Source organism: Macaca mulatta, chromosome 8, assembly GCF_049350105.2.
Source record: "Macaca mulatta isolate MMU2019108-1 chromosome 8, T2T-MMU8v2.0, whole genome shotgun sequence".
In the NCBI taxonomy this organism is placed as follows: Eukaryota; Metazoa; Chordata; class Mammalia; order Primates; family Cercopithecidae; genus Macaca; species Macaca mulatta.
The window spans coordinates 120948367-120963446 of NC_133413.1; the positions used below are offsets into that span (position 1 = coordinate 120948367).

General features: G+C 34.3%; 1 long non-coding RNA gene across 10 annotated transcripts in view; it reads right to left on the minus strand.

Moving 5' to 3' along the window:
* The window catches only part of LOC106999905 (uncharacterized), a 94044-nt gene extending 89356 nt beyond the window's left edge, over positions 1-4688 (minus strand). For all 10 annotated transcript variants that reach the window (XR_013396949.1, XR_013396948.1, XR_013396943.1 and 7 more), the window contains exon 1: positions 1289-4688. This is a non-coding gene — a long non-coding RNA (uncharacterized LOC106999905). The remainder of the gene's footprint in view (positions 1-1288) is intronic.
* Positions 4689-15080: the final 10392 nt, after the last annotated feature.

Below are 15080 nucleotides of genomic sequence, written 5' to 3' on the forward strand. Positions count from 1 at the left end.
CGGTGGCTCAAGCCTGTAATCCCAGCACTTTGGGAGGCCGAGACGGGCGGATCACGAGGTCAGGAGATCGAGACCATCCTGGCTAACACAGTGAAACCCCGTCTCTACTAAAAACTACAAAAAACTAGCCGGGCGAGGTGGCGGGCGCCTGTAGTCCCAGCTACTCGGGAGGCTGAGGCAGGAGAATGGCGTGAACCCGGGAGGCGGAGCTTGCAGTGAGCTGAGATAGCGCCACTGCACTCCAGCCTGGGCGGCAGAGCGAGACTCCGTCTCAAAAAAAAAAAAAAAAAAAAAAAAGAATGCATTATGATTAGTTTTCTGAAGAACATGAATATGTGGAATTCAAATAAGTTAACTCACACATTTTAAACTATTTTTGAAATGTATCTTCTTGGTTAGTATGACTTTTATTGACAAATTATAGATTTAAAAACAGTATTATAATTGTTTTATACACTGTGAAATCGTTAAATCAAGATAAATGACGTATGCCTCACCTCAAATGTTTAATAATTTTGTGATACAAATTTTTGAAATTTATTCTCAGTGAAATGTAAATGTTCAACACTCAATTATTAGGTATATTCACCAAGGTGTGGGATTGATCTCAAAAGAAAAGAAAAAAAATATCAAACATTTCTCCTAAGAATTTTCACCCTTCAGCTATCATCTTCCCATTATCCCTGTCTTCCTAACCTCTGGTAACCACCTTTCTACTCTCTGCTTTCATGAGCTTTAGATGCCACAGGCAAGCCAAAACATACAGTGTTTGTCTTATTTCACTTATCAATATTTTTTCAAATGACAGAATTTCTTTTTAAGGCTGAATAGTATTCCATTGTGTATATATATGATTTTTTTTTTTCCATTCATTTCTTGATGAACATTTAGGTTGAATTCATAACATGGATATTGTGAATAGTGCTGCCATGAACACAGGGGTGCAGATATATCTGACTTGTGTATTTTGTTCTATCAAGAAAGTTAACAATAGATTCAAGAAACAAACATAGATCCTATGTTTGAACTATATTGCCATTAATTTAGACAAAATAAATTTGCTGAGACATTTAGAGAATTATTATAAATCTCCATCATAATAAAAAGACAGAAATAAAAGAAACATCATAACATATGTTTAGTCAGGCATATCTACAAGTCACCAATATCCTGTTTTCTTGTGTTTAAAAGAACCCAAGATATTTGTATTTCCTCACCTTCTTGAAGTTAAACATAAGCATTTGACCTCCAGTGGGTAATGATATAATCAGAAATGTGTATCACTTACATTTGGAAGCATTTAGTTGGCATCCAGTTCTCCAGTCTGCTCTCCTTCTCCTGTGATAAAAGCAGAAGTACTGTTGATGTGGAAACACAACCCCCAGCTGCCCATGGAAAGTTGCTTAGACTTGCAGTGGACATTGCTTGAGGAAAAAACAAATGTGTTTGTTTTAAGCCACTGAAATTGTTGAGTTTGTTTTTAAGGCATAATCAAGCTATTCTGATAGAATGAGTACATTTAATAATTATAAGTCAAATTGCATATTCTTAACATGAAATATGTATTTATTATAGTTTGTTTTTCACCTGACAATGATGGAAAGTAAATGTAGGATATCAAAAGTGAATATTTTAATTTATGGTAGTAATTCTATATTTACGTTATTTTCTTTGCCAATAAAATCTTTGAATTTGTACTCCAACTGTTTAGCTTGGCAGATAATAAAAGAGAAAGAGGAGACAGAGAGAGAGATAGAGAGAGAGAATGAATGTTTTATTTGCCTGTTGCTATCATTCTATACTTTCTTTAAGATATAACTCAAGCTACTTTTCCCCATGATTCTTCCACTCCACAAGTAATTTTATTTTGCCTTTTGCTCCCATAGCACATTGTTAAATCTTTATTTTTTCAATTTTACAGACGTTTGGATTTGCTTGGTTTTCTTGATACTCCAAACTTGCCACAGGTATTATAAAAAAAGTAAACCTCTAGACCCTCATATTTTTGTTTTTTGATTTGTCTGGTCTCTATTTTCCAAATCTTGTTTTGTCCTGACCTACCTCTTTAAATGCCTTCTTAAATATCTGGTTTTTATTCTTCAACTGTCCATAATGAAAGATGAAGTTAGAGTCTGTCTCTTGCTAAGGATGTCTCTTCTGAAACTTAAAATTAAGTTCATTTTGCCTAGCATTCTCTGCAGTATGCTATCATTAACATTATAATCATTCTTAATCACTTTTTTTTTTTGGAACAACTCTCAATTTCTTTGCTGCTCTCTTGCTTTTGCTTTTTTCTTTAAAGTCAGTAGGCAAATTAAAAATCATTGTTATATTCAATTTTCTGCCTTCTGTATACCTTTACTGGCACAACTAACTTGGTGGAGAAAACCTCACAACCCAACTGACTGGTCTCAATGTCAATCAAGATCATACGATACACTTGGTTTCCCTGTATGCGCATAGGGCTTCCCCAATCCTAGATAAGCCGGTACCTACAGATGAGTACTAGATCTGGTTGCCTATTCATACCTAACTAAAGAAGAGAGTGTTAGCAATTATCCAATCTTTTGGTTGCATCATCAAACATTCCTTCTATATTGGATCATTTCACAAAGTATATGATCATTATTTCTCTCATTTTATTTAAGCAATCTTACAAACAAAAAGTTTTATTTGTAAGCTTTTTGTTTGTTTGTAAGCATTTTATTTAAGCAATCTTACAAACAAAAAGCTTTATTGTTCTCAGTACCCTTTCAGCAATGACCCACTTCTTGCCTTCTTTTTAGAAACATTCATCCTGAAATAGTTTCTAAACTCATAGTCTCCAAATTCCTGTCCTTCCCCATTCTGTCTTGAATCCACTATAATCAGGGTTTAATGACCACCATCCTCTAAAATTGTTTTCAACAAAATCACAAAAGACCTATGCTTTGTTACATTGAATGGTCATCTCTTAGTCTTGTCTTGTTTGATGTGTCAGCCATATTTGAAGTACTTGTTTTCTCTCTTCTTGAAACAAGCTATTCATTTAGCTTCTAGGATATCATTCCCCTCTAGATTTTCTCCTACATTTTTTACTTGTTTAAATAGTTTTTAATTTTTTTTTATAGTTTAGAGTTTATGTTTCTCATTTTACCAACCTCTAAGTGTTGGAGAGTCCAAAGCTCTGTCCTTTAGCCTATACAGGTTTTTAGCCTCTAATTTTTTTCCTAGGTTTTATCTAGCCTCATGGCCTTAAATATCATCTATATGATATTCCTTTTGAATAGATTATACATGTTGATATTTTCCCCAGTTTATTGTGAAATCTTGGAGATGGGGGTAGTAAGGTTTATATATCCTTACACTTCCAGTAAATTAATAGTTCATAAATAATGCTAAATACATACGTGCTTTGTCCTTTCATTTTACCTCTTGCATCTGGAATATACATGGGAGCGATAATAAAAGTAGAAAATGTAAATTACTACTGGCCTTAAATATTCTTAGGGTTAACTATAAATATTGTTCCTAGCTAGTTAAATAGATAATTACATTGTGTGATCCTTTTAGTTTTCCATGAAAACTTATAATGAATATGAATTATAAAAATGCCTTAAAATAATTCTGTTAATCTATTTTACATCTCAAATATTCTTTGCACTTACTTCCTTATATTGGGAAAGTGACTATTGACATTAGTAAGAGTTCTTCAAGACAAGAGTTGCCAGCCATTACCAAGAAAAGAATAATGTTAGGCATAATATTTGATAACAAAATTTCTGGTAGACAGCAACCAAAGAGTATATAAAATACAAGACAAAGAAGATCAAGTGGAAACTTAGAGCAAAAGAAACAGGCTGATCTAAAACATTTTCTGAACCTCAGCACTATTAATATTTTGAAGCAGATAATTCTTTGTTGTGGGGGGCTGTCCTGTTTATTACAGGATGTTTAGCGGTGTCAGTGACTTCAACCCATCAGAGGTCAATAGCATGTTCCTTTCAGATGGAACAATTACAGATGTCTCCTGATATTGGCCCCTCTTCTTTGACATTGCAAATTACTGGTATAGTAGGGTAAGGAAGACATTAAAGTACAAGGGGAAGAATATATGAAATCATAAAATTGTAAGTATATTAAGCAGAAAACATCAAATTTCTTGTGTTTTATCCAAAGAAATCTTTTGATTCTTATGAACTTATACTCTCTCTAGGGTGTGTGGGTGAACAAGGGCTCAATGCTTAGCTTGCTTCCAGGGAAGAAGATATAAGAAAAGCCTCCTCCTCAGTGAATCATGTGTTGTAGACTTTGCAGTGGTTCTTTGCATCTAGAATACCCACTGGGAGTGATAATAAAAGTGAATATAACAATTGTGTCTAGCTTCACCTATTTTCAGTGTTCAATATTAATATTGTTATTAAGCGTTAATAGGGGAATGATGGGCATATTTTCTGGCATAGGATTTGAGCAACTAAACAGGAAGAACAGTAAATAAGATCCAAACAATCAATATCACCCCACCAAACCATATCATTAAAGTGAAAGAAAAACTGAGTTCTGGCATAGTAGGCAGGGATTTCATAAAAAATTAGGTATAATATATTTAGATTAAGAGAAGGTAGAGATATCATAAGAAAGTTAAAAGATGAATAAGAGGATTATATTGTATAAAAATTATAACAACAACAACAGCAACAAAAAAAATAAAGAAACATTCAGGAAGCAAGCATACCTAAGGAAACAGAAGACATTTTCTCCAGCAAATGATTCATACATCAAGAAATTTGATTCATATTTCATCAAAACTTGATGAAGTTTTACAAAGGTAAAAACACAAGCTAGGATTATGTCATGAAAAAACAGTATACACAATTACATGTATAAGCAAATAAATTCATTACTTCATTAGAGTATTAATAATAATAGAAATGATAAATGAACAATTAAATAGACACACCGAGTTTTAGAGTAGACATATCTGAAAATCAAATTATTGACATGAAAATTTCTGAGAATGGAAAGAAATTTTTTGACAAAGATAAAAGTAATTTTAAAGAAATACATATGGCTGACGAATGAAAATCAAACAGAGATAATTTTAGTTTCTGAAGTATAGAAGAGAATAAATAAAGGAGAAATTAAAATTTAAAAGTTATTTTGTGGGTAAATTACAAATAAATGTTAAAAATACAACATTTAGAATTTCACTGAGTGTCATAATCTAAAGAAAATGACCCGAGACATACATGTATGTGTGTGTGTGTGTGCATGTGTGCACATATATACAGCCATATCATATTTTACTGTATTTCACTTTATTGCACTTCACAGATACCGCATTTTTAAAATAAATTGAGGATTTGTGGCACCCCGTGTTGAGTAAGTCTATCAGCACAATTTTTCCACCAGCATGAGTCCACTTAGAGTCACTGTGTCACATTTTGATAACTCTTGCAATCTTTAAGACTTTTTTCTTATAATTATATCTGTTGTGGTAACTTGTGATTAGTGATCTTGATGTTACTATTGTAATTGTCTTGAGGCAACCACACCATATAAGAAGGTAAAATAATTGATAAATAGTGTGTGTGTTCTGACTGCTCCACCAACCAGCTGACCACTCTGTCTCTCCTTGGGCCTTCCTATTCCATGAGACATAACAATATTAAAATTAGGCCTACTAATAACCTTACAGTGACCTCTAACTCTTCAAGTGCAAGGAAGAGTTGTACATCTCTCACTTTAGATCAAAAGCTAGAAATGATTGAGTTTAGTGAGGAAGACATGCTGAAAACAGAGTTGTGAATGCAAAGAAAAAGTTCTGAAGGAAATTAAAGGTGATACTCCAGTGAACACATGAATGATAAAGAAAGAGAATGAGCCTTATTACTTATATGGAGAAAGTTTTAGTTATCTGGATAGATGATCAAACCAGCCACAAAATTCCTTAAATCAAAGCCTAATCTAGAGCAAAGACCTAACTTTCTTTAATTATATGAAGGTTGAGAAACATGAGGAAAATACAGAAGAAAATTTGAAGCTTGCAGAGGTTAGTTCATGAGCTTTAAAAAACAAAGTTGTCTCCATAGCATAAAAGTGCCACATGAAGCAGCAGTTGCAGATGTAAAAGTGGCAGCAAGTTATCCAATAGATCTAGCTAAGATAATTGATGAAGGGGGCTACACTCAACAACAGATTTTCAAGACATTTTCAATTGTCTTCTATGTGAAGAAGATGCCACTAGGACTTTCATAGATAGTGAAGAGTCAATGCCTGTCTTCAAAGCTTCAAAAGACAGGCTGACTCTTTTGTTAGGGACTAATGCAGCTGGTGACAACAAGTTGAAGCCACTGGTCATTTGCCATTTTGAAAATCTTAGGGCCCTCAAGAATTATGCTACATCTACTCTGCCTGTGCTCTATAAATGGAACAACAGAGCCTGGATGACAGCACATCTATTAACAGCATGGTTACTAAACATTTGAAGCCTATGTTTGAAATAACTATTCTTATTATCAAGTCTGCTAGCACAATATCTATTCTGCAGACCATGCATCGAGTAACAATTTCAAGTTTCAAGACTTAATATTTAAGAAATAATTTTCATAAGGCAATCACTGCCATAAATAGTAACTCCTCCGATCTGAGCAAAGTAAGTGGAAAACCTTCTGGCAAGGATTTGCTGGTCTAGATACTATTAAGAATATCTGTGATTCATGGGAGGAGGTCAATATATCAACATTAACAGGATGACTTTGAGGGGTTCAAGACTTTAGTGGGGGAAGTAACTGCAGATGTGCTGGAAATAGGAAGGAAACTAGAATTAGAAGTAGAGCCTAAAGATGTGACTGAGTTGCTGCACTGTCATTATAAAGCTTAAATGGATGCGAAGTTGTTTCTTATGAATGAGCAAAGAAAGTGTTTCTTTGAGATAGACTCTACTCCTGGTGAAGACGCTGTGAACATTGTTGAAATGACATCAAAGATTTAGAACATTACACTAACTTAGTTCAAAAAGCAACAGCAGGGTTTGAGAAGATTGACTCTAATTTTGAAATAAATTCTACTGTTTGTCAAATGCTATCAAACAGCATCACATGCTACAAAGAAATCTTTTGTGAAAGGAAGGGTCAATGGATGAGGCAAACTCCATTGTTGTCTTACTTTAAGAAATTACCACAACCGCTTCAACCTTCGACAGCCTCCACCGTGATAAATAAGCAGTCACTAACATGAAGGAAAGACCCTCCACCAGCGAAATGATTACGACTCGTTAGAGACTCAGATTACCATAGTAATTTTTAGCCATAAAGGATTTTTTTAATTGAGATATGCACATTTTTTAGACATAATGCTCTTATACATTTAATAGACTACAATATAGTCTTTTAACTCTACTGGAAAATCAAAAAATGCATGTGACTGGATTGTTGCTATATTAGCTTTATTAGGGTGGTCTGTAACCAAACCTATAATATCTCCAAGGCATGCTCATTTATACATAATTGCATTAGTAATTGTTTTAATAACTTAAAGTAAATTAGTAAAATTAATTTGCTTAAATATAATGTATTTGGTTATTTAAATATCAGGATAAAATGGAATTATAGAGAATCCAAGTAGAAGAAATAAATTACTAAATAAAATTAATTAGATAATCTCCTGCTCCAACCAATATTAAGATGAAAAAATAAAAATTCCAAATTTACCTTAGGATTCATATGATATTTATCAAACTTGAATAACAGCAAAGAATATAAGTTTCTAACTGCATCATTTATAGATGGCATTAAAATTATAAGCAAAATACTACCATGTAAAATTAAAAAGTAGATAGAAGAATACTGATAGTTAAGTGTATTTCAATCCAAAATCTTAAGTATGGTTTTGCTTGTGGAAATTCCGTTTGTATAATCCACAAAATATTCAAAAAAAGGCACGTGACAAAATTCAACTACTTTTTTTAATCTTAAAAGAGCAAATTATGAAAATTTTTTTAATCTTAAAAGACAAATTATGAAAAATAGTTAGTGGTCCAGAGTGGTGACTCACACCTGTAATCACAGCACTTTGGGAGGTGTAGGTCGGCAGATCGCCTGAGGTCAGGAGTTCACGACCAGCCTGGCTAACATGGTGAAACTCCATTTCTACTAAAAATACAAAAAGTTAGTCGAGCGTGGTGGCATGGCTGTAATCCCAGCTACTCGGGAAGCTGAGCAGGAGAATCACATGAACCCAGGAGGCAGAGGTTGCAGTGGGCCAAGCTCGTGCCATTGAACTCCAGCTTGGACAACAGGGGCAAAACTCCATCACAAAAAAAGAAAAAGTTAGTGAAGTGACTCTTTCTGATAGTAAATATATCATAACAGTCAACTAAATACTATGGCACATTATAGTAATGATGCAGAAATAGACTGATAAATTGCAAACAGCAGTCTGAAAATCTAAGAAAACATGCATTTAATGTAAGATATTAATGAAATTTCATAAGATTTGTTTTAAAGGCATATTATTTTAAATCAGTCTTTTAGGCGATCGATTCCTATCATACATATACTACTATTACTAATTCTGAGCATATCAGGAAAGTTCAAAGCTGGATTACTATTTCACTCTCCTTGCTTCTGCACTCAATTTTCTATAGCCTACTCTTAATAGAGAAGCTTGTGTGGCAATTTAATAATACATGTGTTATCAAGTGAAACCTTTTTCAAATCCTTTCCCTGTCTTTCTATCCTTACTCAGTATAAAGGCCAAGTCTGAAAACACTGTTGTTTTTCTCCACCTCTGACCTCTTTCCTACCAGTCTTTCCCTTTGCTTCCTTCCATCTACTTTCACTGGTCTTGCCATCCCACAAACATGCCTGGTATGCTTCTGTCTCATGGATTTTGCTTTTTCTTTTCTGCAATTGTCTCCCTTCAGAGAGTTCCATGGCTTATTCCCTCCTCCTTCAGGTATCTGCATGACGCTGCCTTCTCAGATAAGCTTCCCCCTTTCACTATAACTAGAATGTCAGCTCCAAGAGGGAGCTTTTTTAAAAAATTTAATTGTATTCATTGCTATATCCTCAGTGTTTCCAAAGCCTAGCACAGAAGAGGTTCTCATGAAAGAATCTGTTAGTGCATATATGGATAAATGACTGAATGAATTAATAAAATTGTGTTTGATTCCTTCAGCTTTACGTATTGATTCCTTCGACTCCTTTATCTTTGAAACCAAAATAGCTCAACGTATATAAACTAAATAATAATAATAATAATAAGGCTGGGTGCAGTGGCTCTTGCCTGTAACCCCAGCACTTTAGAAGGCTGAGGCAGGTGGATCACATGAGGTCAGGAGTTCAAGAACAGTTTGGCTAACATGATGAAACCCCGTCTCTACAAAAAGTACAAAAATTAGCTGGACATGGTGTCACATGCCTGTAATTCCAGCTATTTGGGAGGTTAAGGCAGGAGAATCACTTGAACTTGGGCAGCAGAGGTTGCAGTGAGTAGAGATCGCGCCACTGCACTCCAGCCTGGACGACAGAGTGAACTTTTAATTTTATTATTATTATAATGTAATTTCAAACTGACATTTTAAAGTGAATAAAGCTGATTAGTCACTATTCTGGGGGGGCGGTTCAAGTTTATTTGTAAAAGCCTAACCCTGACATAATTCATATTGTGACTTAATGGAAAGGATTACAATGAGTATAAATCAATTGTGGCTGATAAATTACTAAAAAGATAATAAAGATTAATTAAGTTATCATCCCTCAACACTCTGCTCCCAGTAATATTTTCTCTCAAAAGGATAATCTTCCATCCCCAAGAAGGCTAGTAGTATGTCTTGGTTCAGGATTTCTTTCCCCAGAGTAGAAATTGCACATGGAAATCAACCCTGGATTTTCACAGCTGATGTTTTCTCTAGTTTTAACTAGATGAGTAAAGCTAGACATTTTTCCAAACCTTGTCATCCTTGTATGGGGTGCTGAGAATGTGTTTCTCCTTGCCTATGACAGTGGTCCTCTTTCCTATTGCTTGGGGACATCACCAATCGTGTTTTTAATTTAATTCTAGATAATTTCTGTCTCAAGATTTAGAAAAGTATTTCGACCCCAGCCATGGGTGACTATCACCTTCCTCACTTGCCAGCTGTGACTCACTGCTGATTATTCTATTTCTTTCTTACTCCCTAATGAGTTAAAAACAAGTGTTTTCAATGCCTAAATGGCTAAATATACTGCCCTTTATTCAATCTACTTCTACATTGTTTTCTGTCTGGGTCAGTCTGAATTGATTACAGTTGATGACATTAGTATTTAACCTATGATCTTCTAAGGATGGTAATTTATTTCTGGGAAGTACCTTCCTGCCCTGCTCCATTGTTTTCCAACCTTGGTACCCCAATAGACACCCACACCTCCCTTGGTAAGCTAGAGAATAAAGTGTGTACTATAATCTTCAATTATTTGGTAAAAATTGTTCCTCATTTTGCAATTCTTGGCACTTCACTCCAGCAGAGTGACCATTCTGTTCTGTGTTACCCCAAGATTTCTGTAAATTGAGCTAAGATTAATTGCATACTGAGCAAGGCTCTTCAAAATTTCACCCTTGTTGTACACCGCAAAACAGAAATGGACAGTTATCTCAGATCTTTCTCGTGTAAAAGAAATGAGGTTAACAGCCAGTAGCAAAATCCTGTTTGAGGAATAGCAACTGCTGAGTCCATTGTTTTATCTGCTCAGGGAAAGCGTCTCCAACAAACTTAGCATGCTGATAACGAGCCACTTCTCCTTTCTCAATTTCTGTACTTCAGCTTGCTGAAATACTTCCCTATAGCAGAAGGCTCTTGAACTTCCCTTCCTGAAACAAAGTAATTAGACAGCCATACACAGGATATTGGCATAAATTTAGTTGGTGTATTTGCCCACCCACCTGCACAATCCTAGGTGGGAAGAATTTTCACTTAATACATGCACGAATTAATCACAACATTTTCTGGCTTTTATGTTCCAATGACAGAAAGTCTATACACAGAAAAATCAGTGGTTTGTCTTCTAGATAAGCTGCCTGAGTGGTCAAGATATTCAGACAGAGGCACAGGGGACAAATCTTACATGAAATTGATTCCTCTGCCAATTGGAAAACAAAAGAGAAAATAAAAGTACTTTTTTTTTCCTGGAAATAGAACATTTACAAAAATCTGTAGCAAACATAATTCATGGTGATCGCTTAGAATAAAAAACACGTTACATTTAAGAACATCAAAATCAGCAGTTCTATTCAACATCATTCTGGAGTTTATAGTCAGTGCAGTAAAGAGATTTTTGAAAGTTGTTGTAAAGGCAGAGTTTATTACAACATCCACAAGGGAAAAAAAAATTAGTTTCACCAAAGAAGGGCAAAATCTTTAGGGAGAATATTAAAAGTGTATTTAAAAATATGTAAAAATAGTGAAATAAATAAGAGATATAAGATGTGATAAAAGGGAATATTTAAGATCATAATTATGACAACTATCACAAGATTAATTTATTATTTAATCTCAAGAGATTTTTAAATAAAACTTGAAAATATGATTTTTTTTTTTTTGAGACAAAGTCTCACTCTTGTCCCCCAGGCTGGAGTGCAATGGCATGATCTCGACTCACTGCAACCTCCGCCTCCCAGGTTCAATCGATTCTACTGCCTCAGCCTCCCGAGTAGCTGGGATTAGAGGTGTCTGTCACCACGCCCGGTTAATTTTTGTATTTTTAGTAGAGACAGGTTTCACCATGTTGGCCAGGCTTGTCTTGAACGTATATGGAAGGAGAAGTTTTCAAGGAAATATGGCTTGCGTTTAAAGAGTTAAAGAAAAAGATATTAAAAAAAAGGAAGTGGAGAAGGAATTATGAAATATAAGATGGAAGAAACAAGAGCAAGAAACCACTCATGAATTTCAGAACTTATGAAAAAGTTGTATTTAATAAAAATAACATATTGTGTCAGAATGAACAAATACATGAGCGAGGTAATATGAACAGCTTTTATGTGACAAAAGTGGTAATATGAATTTGTGTAGAAATAAGCTATTTTAAATGGCAATAAAAATATTGGTATTCATATGTAAAATGTTATATATTCCTACTTTTTGCTTTATATACACACAAATTTTCACTGAGCAAAGTAACAACTTTAAAAGACCATGGTGTTTTATAAGAACAAAAGAAGTATCTTCGGAGTAAAGAATGCTTATTCAAAAAGATATAAATAATATAAACCATAACATTTTAAAAAGCATAAAAAGAAGAAATGAATTTTTTTCCACATTAAAATTAAAAACCACAATAAACAAGGTAGAAATATAGGAAGAGGGGAATGTTTTAACCCAGCTTAATCAAACAACTCTTCTAAACCAAGAAAACAAACAGAAAAACAATCCACTAGAAATAGGGAAAAGATACGAAATGTAATTCACAGACAAAAATATCGAATGGCCAATAGCTCACAAAGTGTTGCTCAGCTTTAGTAATAATTGTAAAAATGTAAATTAAAACAAGCATTTGATATACTTACATTAATCTAACTTAAAAATTAAAGGAAGGAAAAACACGAATGTTTTTGTTGTCTCATATTATGATAAATATAAAAAAAGAGCGTGGTCTAAAGCAAATATGGCAAATGCCTCTTTAATTTTGATGCTGAATACACACACACGTACACACATATTTTGATGTATCTTTCTAACTGATAGAGCCTGAAGGACATATTAAGATCATTTTATTTTTTTGCATCAGTGAGACATGATATAAAATATATATTCTTCAAGTTCCTTTTCTCAAAATTACTGGTTCTCTAATAGTCAATTGAAAGACTTTGAACACGAACTTTTGTGTGTTGATTCATGTTAATGATTCTTTCTGGACTTGATACTAAAGGACATATGTATTTTCTCTGATTAATATTAAACTCCTTACATGGTTACTGCAAAGTACAGTCAGCTCTCCCTATCTGTGGGTTCTGCATCTATGTATTCAGCCAACTATGGATTGAAAATATTTAGGAAAAAAAAAATTTACCAAGTTCCAAAAAGTGAAACTTGAATTTGTTGCACACCAAGTACTGAGTTTATGTGAATAGAATGATGTGTAGGCATTGCATTAGGTATTATAAGTATATGGGAGAATGTGCATAGGTTATATGCAAATACTATGCCATTTTATATCAGGGACTTGAACATCACAGGATTTTGATTTCCTGAGGTTCTGAAACCAATTCCCATAAATGCCAAGGGAGGACTGTACTATGAAATCCAGAGATTATGTTGTTAATTAGCAGCTCATTAACATTCATGTGCTTATTCAAGTCCTTGATCAGGTCAGTGCTTACTTCTTTAATTGCTTCAGAAAAGATTAGTGATCTTTCACTGTGATCTCATTTATCTATCTGAACAAAGCACTTCGTTTATAGAGAGATACAATCTCTTTTAAAAGCAAAAATTGCTCCAGAGAAATTTAATCAGGAAAAGAAAAAAAAAAAAACCTTCGTTCAAGACCATTGTAGTAGGCAAGAGGCAAGAACTCAGTCTGAAATTAACTCGTCTGAAACAAAGGACTGAAGTTTTAAGAGCTGGAGTGGGAGATGGGGGTCTTGGGGCCACCTGTGTTTGCTAATTGACTTTACCCAAGGGAAAAGTAAATTTTCTCCTGTCTTCATGACAAGTAGTTTTACAGCTTGGAGAAAGGCGCCCACCTAATTTAGGCTCCTATTTGCCTGCAGAAACTGGGCTACCTTCCTTGATAACAACATCTCAAAGGCATGGCTCCCAGGTCCTTGAGAAAGACAATTCTGGCTTGTAAAACTGGCCAGTAGTTTTTGAAAAGTTTTATATCTCAAAATGACAGAGAAACAATTTACACTTACAAGTATTTTAATGTAAATGATTGAAGGTCTTCTTCAGAAGCAGAGAGAAGCTTTGTCTAAAGTTTAGTCATGCTGAGGGAAGTGCCTCTGCCGTCTTGGTCCTTTTCCTTCCATTGCATGGGATTTGTGCAGTTGTCCTATGAAAGCTTCATGCATTTCAAACACCACTGTACACTGATGTTTTGATTTGGACGTTTCATAAGTATATCAGCCTTACAATGTCCAAAATCAAATTTCCTTCAAAGGGCCAGAAACTTTTATCTGCACACCCTGTTCCTCGCCCCACAACACACACCTGATAGATGTATTCTTGGTATCTAATAAAGTTTTAACACCAGGTAAGTACTCGTGATTACTTGTTAAATACAACAATTAAGGGGGTGGGGAGGGCAGATCTTTTAGGTACAACCTTAGGAGAGAAAGGAATTATCTGCTTATGCCTGCATTTATCCTCTGTCTTCTATCCTTCAATAGACATGGACACACAGATCACGAAGAGACATGAAATCTAGATTTTAGTCTCTGTTTGGAGTTGACAATATTTGTCTTAAAATTTTAGAAAGATATAATGTGTTTAAATAAGCACTGATACTCTCTAAATGTTTCCCAAGCCTGCCTCACTAATCCTTAATTGACTTTTCATAAGTTACTTTTATACAAAATTATCACATAGCCACAATATGGATAGGTTACTATTCTTAAACCAGACAGGTTCAACACCTCTGTCTTCAGAATTCTGCAGACTAAGGGAAAGGAAAACAAACTGTTAAACCTTAAGAAACGTAAAAAGATCATTTTATACCAATTCCTCAGGGCAGGAATTGCTTCTATTTCTACATTTACATAACTAAGGAATTTTTATTTATTTATTTTTTCCACTAGTAAAGAGAATATTCCCAAAATGACCTGGTAACTCCATCTGTAGGCAGAAAAGAGGTTGACACCATTGCTTCTAAAGTCCAAAAGCAACAAAGACTCAATGACATTTAAAAATTCTCAGTGTCCTGTACTTATTCCAATATCTAAAATCTTATCTTGTAAAATAATCCTTCAGTCTTCATGTTTGTCTTTTCCCTTGACCCTTCGGGGATAAATTCGTTAGTTCATCTGCAATCTGTTTATACTATGTCTGTTTCTCTCATCATCAGTGATGATCTTGACATCACACCTAGATGTGATCGTTTTGATGAGAATAATATATAGCTGGATGT